This window comes from Ranitomeya variabilis, chromosome 3, assembly GCF_051348905.1.
Source record: "Ranitomeya variabilis isolate aRanVar5 chromosome 3, aRanVar5.hap1, whole genome shotgun sequence".
Taxonomy (NCBI): domain Eukaryota; kingdom Metazoa; phylum Chordata; class Amphibia; order Anura; family Dendrobatidae; genus Ranitomeya; species Ranitomeya variabilis.
The window spans coordinates 254927278-254936721 of NC_135234.1; the positions used below are offsets into that span (position 1 = coordinate 254927278).

General features: G+C 42.8%; 1 long non-coding RNA gene across 1 annotated transcript; it reads left to right on the forward strand.

The window, feature by feature from the left end:
• Positions 1 to 5158: 5158 nt before the first annotated feature.
• LOC143818145 (uncharacterized) lies at positions 5159 to 9180 on the forward strand. Its single transcript, XR_013224341.1, has 3 exons — positions 5159 to 5303; positions 7933 to 8000; positions 9084 to 9180. It is a non-coding gene; the product is annotated as an uncharacterized LOC143818145 (long non-coding RNA).
• The last annotated feature ends 264 nt before the right edge of the window (positions 9181 to 9444 follow it).

Genomic DNA, 9444 nt, shown 5'->3' on the forward strand with positions numbered 1-9444 from the left:
TCCCATTTCTCTCCCTATAATCCCCTCTTGTTTTACAGTTTATTTCTAGCATCTGTATGTAAGAGATAGTAGCAGGATACTTTAGGCTAATAGAGCTGGAATTACCACTTCTGAGCTCTCAAATGCTTTGTTTCCATTTATTTCTGGGTGCTTCTTTAAGTATGTTTGGGGTCATTGACCAGCTGGAAGACCCATGACATAGGATGCAAACCCACCTTTCAAACCCTGGGCACTACATTGCAACCCAAAAACCTTTGGGAATGTTCACATTTCATGATGCCTTGCATACAGTCAAAGCACCCAGGGCCAGAGGCATCAAAACAACACCTACATTTATTTGAACCTCTGCCATGTTTGACTGTAAGTACTGTGTTCTTTTATTCTTAGGCCTCATTCCATTTCCAGTAAACAGTAGAAGGATGTGTTTTGCCAAAAAACTCTATCTTGGTCTCATCTGTCCACAAGACACCTGCTGGCCCTCTACAAATAGTGGGCAGGGGCGCTGCTATCATGAAGCAAGTTGAGGACTTTGCTTCAGGCGGCAGCTCATCCCTCAAGCCAGGGGGCGGCAGAGCGGCGGTCAGAACACTGGTGCTGTTGCCGACTCTCCCTGTAATCCCTGCAGACCAGTAGCGTAGCTACTGGGGGCAGAGGGGGCCATTTCCCCGGGCCCAGTCACCTGAAGGGGCCCACCGGGAGATCCACTGCCGAGTCTGAGGTGTCAGGGAGAGAGCAGCACAATGCCGGCTGCAGAGCCTCCCTCCGTGCAGAGTGCATGTGGTCTCACCCGAGGAGTCTCTTCCTGGCTGGCAGCAGCAGCAGCTGCAGTTCTTTTCTGGCTGTGCAGTGTGTGCACGCTTGGTTTGGCTGAGGCACGCTGGGTCCTAGTGCCCTCCTTGCATCTATCTGGACACTTCCTGGTTCTCCTCACTGTCTGCCTGAAAACGTCATCAGTAAGTGGGGATGGAGTTCATTAGAGTAATTCGATTTAGGCATATCATGGTCACTGTGGGGGTGAATGGAAGAGGATTGTGGTATTGTGGGGGCTGAAGTGGGAGAGGAGGACAGGGCTCTGTGGGGTAAATGTGAAACGATGGGGGTTATTGTGGGTGTGCAGGGGGACAGGGCACTGTGGGGGTGAGTGAGAGAGGATGGTGGTATTGTGGGAGGGGGACAGGGTACTGGGGGTGAATGGGAGAGTAGGAGGGTATTGTGAGGGCTGACGTGGGTGAGGGGGCACTGGGGGGCTGATTATTATTATACTGTTTAATGTTATGAGATATGCACTCTCATCATATGTGAGGGTATGTGTCCTCGAGGTGTATTGGACGCAGCAGATACCCCGCTCCGCCCAAAGCGCTGCCCCCTGCTGTACGCGCGGTGATTCCGCATATATTAATTGAACACAGGTGGAATCACCGCATCCTATTCATAGACTGTTTTATTTATCTTGTGGAGACGAAGCATCTCCACAAGATAAATAGACATGCTGCTGTCTAGAAAGACGCGCCACATGTCCGGTTACGCAGGTCTGCCACCTGCGTCTATGTACACATAGTGGAGATGGGATTTCATAAAATCCCCTCCACTATGCTGTGCTGTTATAAAACTACAACTCCCAGCATGCCCTAGCAACTTGCAGCAGTTGAGGCATGCTGGGAATTGTAGTTCTCCCACAGCTGGAGGGCCAAGGTTCCTGACCCCTGCTTGTAACATCTGGAAGCTGCGGATGTACACAGCGTCCAATCCCAAGCAATACGCCCCTTGGAAACCTACCCTAATAGTTGCTGTCTTGGGGGCTGGAGATGGGGAGGTCGGGGGCTTTTTAATATTGCAAGCTGGGTCTTTTATAAGGATTAGTTAAACAAGCATAGCAAAGAAGGTTAATATTACTATAACAAGGATAAGTATTAACATAAGGGCGCAGACAGACACTGTATAACTCATACGAGGATCGCATTACAATCCTTGGACTGGCCCTGACACCTCTCCTGACATAAGCTTGACAGCGTGATAGATTACTATGCAACTGTCAGCCTCAGGTCAGGAGAGCCGACGGTCAGTCCAAGGATTGCGATGCGATCCTCACATGAGAAATACGTCAGTCCGTTTTCCCCCCTAACAAGTATAACAATACAGTAACCACGGGCTGCATTCTATGTTATAAGAATACATTGCTTATAATTAAATTATTGAAGGGAACCTGTCACCCCCCCCCCCCCCCAGGGCCTATTAAGGTAATAGAGCCACCTTCAGCAGCACTAAGGCTGCATTCTGTGAAGGTGGCTCTTATGTTTTTGATCCCTAGTAACGCTGAAATATTCTCTTTTATAAATTGCGTGCACTGACGCCGCTACCATGAGGCGACTTGAGCTCTTTGGCTCAGGCGGCAGAAGAGAGGGGGCGGCAGATTCTGTAACTGGATTTGCGCTGCTAGTTTTTTTTTGTTTTTTTTTAAACTCCGGGGTCAAGTGCCCGCCCCCCCTCCTCCCCGCCCCCCCTCTTCCCTCCTGCCCCCCCTCTTCCCTCCTGCCCCCCTCCCTGAAGACTTAATACTCACCTTCCTCCAGCGGTGGCTGCAACTGTGTCTCAGCGCCGGCAGTGCGTCCTGTCTTCAGCGGTCACATGGTACCGTCATTAAGGTCATGAATATGCACATATTCATCACCTTAATGAGCGCTACCATGTGACCGCTGAAGACAGGAAGAAAGACGCTGCAGAGATGCCGGGAAGTTCTGCGCCGCCCGGTGAGAGGTGAGTATGACAGGGAAAAAGTATGGGGGAGCCACGCACGCAGGGGAGAAGGATGGGGGAGCCACGCACGCAGGGGAGGAGGATGGGGGAGCCACGCACGCAGGGGAGGAGGATGAGGGAGCCACGCACACAGGGTGGGAGGATGGGGGAGCCACTCACACAGGGTGGGAGGATGGGGGAGCCACGCACACAGGGTGGGAGGATGGAGTATAAATATGGAGTATAAATACTAGGCCCTATAGGGGGACACAGTGTGTATAGAAAGGAGAGATCAGTGTAAAGAGCATGTACCATAAGAGGGACAGTGTGGGGGTCATATTTTGTGCAGACAATATAGTGAGGGGCAATTTTTCATTCAGGAGCATTATAATGACACTTGTATCTTTAAGGGCATCATGTGGAGACTTTCTGCAAAAGAGCGGAGAAGATGGAAGTCTGCAGAGACGGCTGTGGATGAGAACTCATCATGGGATCTGAACAAGATGAAGAAAAGGAGAACGACTCCAGAGACAACGTCATCTATAAGGTACCTGGATGTAAATGTTATTTGTGATACTGACTAACTCTCATGTTTTTATTTGTTAGGAGCATTAAAGGGGATGTCCAGGTTTGTAATGAGTCTGCAGTCATTCTTTGTGACTGCAGACTTCTGACTTCTCACAGTGCGCACTGCACGCTGTCAGGATTCTCTCATGCCGGCGATTTAAATACATGCAGTCACATGCTGACTAGACATGCGTGGCCCCACTCTATGAAAATGAACTGAGCGAGGCCGGGCACGTCTAGTCGGAATGTGGTCAGAAGTATACAAATCACATGCTTGTGCTGACATGACTGTCCACCGGCCAGGGAGAATCCTAAATGTGTGCAGTGCATTAGTTGTGAGAAATCAGAAGCTGCGATGTCAGGATTCAGCTCTGCAGGTTCCAGTCGTCACATGGACACGTCACTTATATGCGATTTTCATACTCATGGTCCTGTGACAACGAGCTTCTCTTCCCGCTTCTCTCAGTTTTTCACTGAACATTGAGAGCATTAGGGAGAGGAGCTCGTGGGTACATAACTGAGTCTGCAAATCGCATATGTCCTGGGGGGGGGAGGGGGGTCCAAACTGAATTCTTGCCCCTGGTGCCAGAAACCCTAGATACACCTCTGCCGGTATGCTACTGTGAGCGGCGATTACCGGGTTCGGTGGAGGGATGTGTGTGCACAGGCAGTGAGGCAGGGTTCACCCTCAGGCAGCAGAGAGGCTAGGTTCACCCCTGATAGTGGGGGTCTCATGCTGTACTCCTCTTTATTGTGAGGGCCAGTGGCCCTTCAAGTTTAAAGCTTTACAGTATTAATAAAAAAAAAAAAAAAATTGCCAACCACAGATGGATAAATGATATTGCAGTAGCAATATGTGGCTGTGAAAAAATAGCCTGCTGGCCCTCCAAAAAATGCTTAGTGAGGGCTGGCAGCTGGCCCTCTAACAATAGTAAGTCAACACTAATCACACCCTTTTAGGAAACGATCTAGGAGAGGAGAGGGGTGCGTTAGAAACACAAACACTGGCACCAAAAGAAAGCAAGTTTCGTGGAGACGGCAATAAGGCTATGTGCCCACTTTGCAGAATGTAATCAGAATTTACCTCATCAAAACCGGACTCCCTTGCCATGAAATCCGCTCGCATTTTATAGCATTTTTTTTTTTGTGGGTTTTTTTGTGTTTTTCTCATGTTTTTTTTCCATGCGTCTTAATACAATTATATAGCGGGAAAATCGCGGCGTTTCCGCAAAATTAATGAACATGCTGCGTTTTTTTCCGCGATGCGTTACTGCTGTGGAAAAAAAGGCAGCATGGGCACAGCAATGCGGAATTCCTGTTCAAATAATTTTTATTATAACTTTGAAATTTAATATTAGCATGTGGAAATAATCATGTAGTCAGCTCGCAAGGGAATAGGGGTAAGGAGAGAGAGAGAGAGGGAGGTAGGGGGGATGGGTTTGGAGAAAGGTAACCTGTGATCATACTTATTCAAATAATTTTATTATATCTTTGAAATTTAATATTAGCATGTGGAGTCAGCTCACAAGGGAATAGGGGAAGGAGAGGGAGGGAGGTAGGGGAGGGTGAGTTTGGGGAAAGGTAAGAACCACATTGTGGACACGCTGTCCATTTTAAACAAAATTTGATAATGATTAACAATTTTTTAACAGATTAACATATAGTAACATATAATAGCATATAGCATATAATAAATCGTAATATCCTCACAGGTATGTAGAAGCCATCATCTTTCCTTTTAATGCGATAGGTTGGAGTTTACCTCGACCCATTTCTTCCATTTCCTATCATGTTTCGTATAGTAATTATTTGCTATTGCGAAGTTTTCTTCGTATGTCTTGTGTAAGTTAATTTGGTCTATAATTTCAGTAAAAGCCGGTAAAATCGGATTCTTCCAATGGAAAGCTATGATTTGTTTGACCACAAGGCAGATATGGATGATAAGAGATCTCACATTTGTGTCTATTTTTTCCCAGTTCAGGGACAACAAGGCCATTGCAGGGGTAACTATAATATTACCTGTTAATAATTTGTTAATTAATTTTATGGCTTGCCTCCATATGGGTTTTACCCGGGGGCATGACCAAAACACATGTAGCAAACTTCCACGCTCTCCACATTCTCTCCAGCATAATGGAGATCCTCCTGACGGCAGATGAGAAAGGCGAGCCGGAGTGTAGTACCATCTTGTTATTATTTTATAGTAGGCCTCTTTCAGTGTCATGCAGATGTTTGATGCATAAGTAAAGTGGATCGCATTTTCCCACTGTTCTAGAGTGAACGTTACATTCAGATCCCCTTCCCATTTTATCATATGAGCTAACTTATTAAATTGTGTGTCATTGTTAAACCACCGATATATTTGCTTGTTACTCCAAAATAAATTGTGTGTTTTTTTTTTAGTAAATTAATAGTTGCTTCAGATATTTTTGGTTTGTTTGTAATGAATTTTTGAGCTTGGTCCTTTAGTACCATGTAAGGGAAAAAGGCTGAGGAGGGTATTTTAAATTTTTGTTTAATAGAGCTGAAGGTGAGAAATTTAACCCCATCATGGATATCATTTAATTTTTGAATCCCATTGTCTCTCCATATGGGGGAGGGGTTAATATTTTGGGTAAGCATGATAATCTCTATAGGGGTATTTTGGAGGAGGACTTTCCTGTTGGAGCCTCTCTTTCATTTGGACAATTTATTCCAGGCATATATAATGGGAGAAAAGATAGGATGATGGGCGTAGGCCTTATAAGGTCTGTTGAGAATATGGTCAAAAACCAATTCTTTGGGAGATTTCCTATGGTTAAGTTCAATTTCAAGGTCAAGCCAATTCGGAGGATCTTCTTTCATGAACCAATACTGGCTTTGTTTTATTAAATTCGATAGATATAAAGCTGTAATGTTTGGTAAGCCTATGCCCCCAAATTCCTTGCATTTATATAGAATGTTTGTGGAAATGCGGGCCCTTTTTTTATTCCAAATAAACGTATTTATTGTTGATTGGAAGCTAGTCAGGTAGGAAGTGTTGATTTTTAGGGGAAGTGTTCTCAGTATATAAGAGATTTTTGGGACGATAAAAATTTTAGTTGCCAATACTCTGCCCCACCATGAGAGGTCTTTAGTACCGAGGAAACCCAGGTCTTTGTTTATATTTTCCAAGAGTTTGTTCAAGTTTTTCTTCATTAATGTGTCTAAGTTTTTTGAAATGATTGTACCTAGATAGTCTAGGTCTCCTTCCGACCAACTGAATGAAACAATATCTTTTATTTTCTTTGTTTCTAATTCCGTCAAGTAAAATGGCAATATTTTTGATTTATTTTCGTTTATCTTAAAAAAGGTAATAGTTGAAAAAAATTGAATGGTTTTTTGTAGCTCCGAAACTGATTCATAGGGGTCCGTCAGGATAAACATCATGTCGTCGGCAAAGAGCCCTATCTTATAATGGCGTGTTCGCGTTTGTAGACCTTTTATGGAATTATTTTGCCTAATTGATTGCGCCAGTGGTTCCATTGATAAAATAAAAAGCAGCGGAGATAAAGGGCACCCTTGTCGTGTACCATTTGAAATGTTAAATGGTGTAGAGGAGTAATTGTTTGCATAAATTTTGGCTGTTGGTTTTGAATAGAGTGCCATTACGCTGTTGATATATTTTTCATTAAACCCAAATTTTTGAAGTACTGATGTTAAATAAAGCCAATTTAATCGGTCAAAAGCCTTTTCGGCGTCTAGAGTAATAATTACAGATGGCACTTTAGAGGAATGAATCAATTTAATTGAGTTGATAAGTCTTCTAGTACCATCTGGCGCTTGACGACCTGTTATAAAACCCATTTGGTCCCCATGAACCAATAACGGCAAATAGGATTTGAGCCTATTTGCAATTAGCTTGGAGTAAATTTTCAGATCTGTATTGATTAAGGAAATTGGCCTGTAATTATTAACAAGGGTTAAGTCCGAATTGTGTTTGGGAATTAAAATAATTGTCGATTCTAACATTTCTGCTGGGAATTTACCTGAGGAACTAGCTATATTAAAAAGGTTTTGTAGATGTGGGGAGAGTAATTTGGGGAAGGTTTTATAATATTCGTTTCCGAAACCATCTGGGCCTGGCGATTTAAAGTCCTTGAGTTGAAGAATGGTTCTTTCTATTTCTTCTAGGGGAAAAAGGGGAGGTTAGGTTTTCTAAATCACCAAGGGTCAATTTTGGAAGGCTAATTGAGGTCAAGAATTTTTCAATGTCAGAAATATTGGGAAGTGGGGTGGAGGGTTGGGAATGTAAATTATACAATTTGCTGTAATAATCTGCGAAGGAGTTGGCTATATCTTGGGGATGAGATACCGTTGTACCATTTTTTGTTTGTATTTTGGTGATCCTGTTTACTTGTCTTATCTTTTTCATTCTATTAGTCATGTATCGCGTTGGCTTATTAATTGAGGAATACTGCTTCATTTTGGAAATTTTGACCATGGTGTGGTATGATGAAAAAATGATTTTCTTGAGCTCCTGCCTGAGTTTTAGTAGCTCTGTTTTAATTTGAGTAGATGGGGGGTTTGAATTTAGTTGTTCGCTTTCCTTATCTTTTATTTTATTTTGAATATCCTCAATCTGGATCCTAAACATTCTTTTCCTTTTTGCAGAGATTTGGATCATGATGCCCCTTATGACCGCTTTATGGGCGCACCAATGGGTGAATGGGGTTGTTTCGGTAGGTGAGTTTTCTGTGAAATAATTTGTTAGTGATTTTTCTATTATTGATCTATGATCAGGGTGGTGTAATAGGTTAGCGTCACATTTCCATAGTGGATTTTTATTAATCGTATGGCCAATTTGAATTTCCGCTGAAACTGGGGAGTGGTCCGAGAAGGTTTTCCTTTCTATAGTAATTCTATGGATCTTGGGGAGTGTAAAGATATCTGATAGGATTAAGTCAATTCGTGACGCTGATTGATAAGGGTCAGAGAAATGGGAGAATTCAATTGAAGTGGTGTTTAGGCACCGAAAGATGTCAAATAATTCATTTTGATGTATCCAATTGTCTAAAGTGTGTGGTCTGTATCTATTTGGGTTGGAGGAATCCATATTTGCATTCGGAACCATATTAAAGTCTCCCAACCAAATCATGGCACCTCTCTTGACTGATATGACTTTTTTATTTACTTTGTTTAGGAAAGCTATTTGACCCGTGTTGGGGGCGTAGATATTAACGATTGTGCAAATCTGGTTATTCAGAGAACAAACAAGAATATGAAATCTCCCTTTAGCATCTTTGATCTCCTCTAGAAATTCAAATGAGATAGTTCCTTTGATGATGGTGACCACGCCAGCTTTCTTTTTTGTGTTGTCAGACTTGTAGATATGTGGGAAATTTTTATGCGAAAATTTTGGGTTGTCTGTGTGTTTAAATTTGGATTCCTGTATACAAATTATATCGGCATGGCTTTTAATTAGTTCTCTCCAAAGGGTGTGTCTTTTGTGTGGACTATTTAAACCTCTTACGTTGTAAGATAATAATTTTAAACTCATTGTGTATAAGCAAACCTGTGAGGATTAACAAACCTATATACTTTAAATAAAAGTAAGAACAATAAACAGTAAACTGAAATGTCCACTTGAAGTGGTCCACTGCGGTGAACCTGACTTCACCTGTTGGGGGGAAAAGTTCGTGTTACTAGCTCCCAAGCAACACCTTCTTGGTTGTTGAACTTATACCCATGTAACATTAACAAGAACGACCAAAGATAGGTATTAGCTTCTTATCGGGATAGTTTCCCATTTAAGTAAACAATAGAGTCAAGGCGATCCTTATGTCGTGGTTGAAGAGGAATACTGATGGAGTGCAAGAAGTCTCTGCCTTCTTCTGGAGAATTAAGAACGATAAAGTTGCCTTTGTAGCTGACTATTAACTTGAGTAAGAATCCCCACTTATAGGAGATTTCATTGTCCCTGAGAGGTATGGTAATGCTTTGAAAAGTTTTCCTCCCTTCAATCGTTTCTTTGGAGAGGTCAGCATATATTTTTAGTTTTTCAAATGGCTCAGGGAAATGTTTGTTTTCTCTAAAGTAATTTTGGATTCTTTCTTTTGTTTTGAAGAAGTGCACTCTCATGAGTGTGTCTCTGGGTAGGTCTTTAGGGATGGTGGGCGGTTTTCG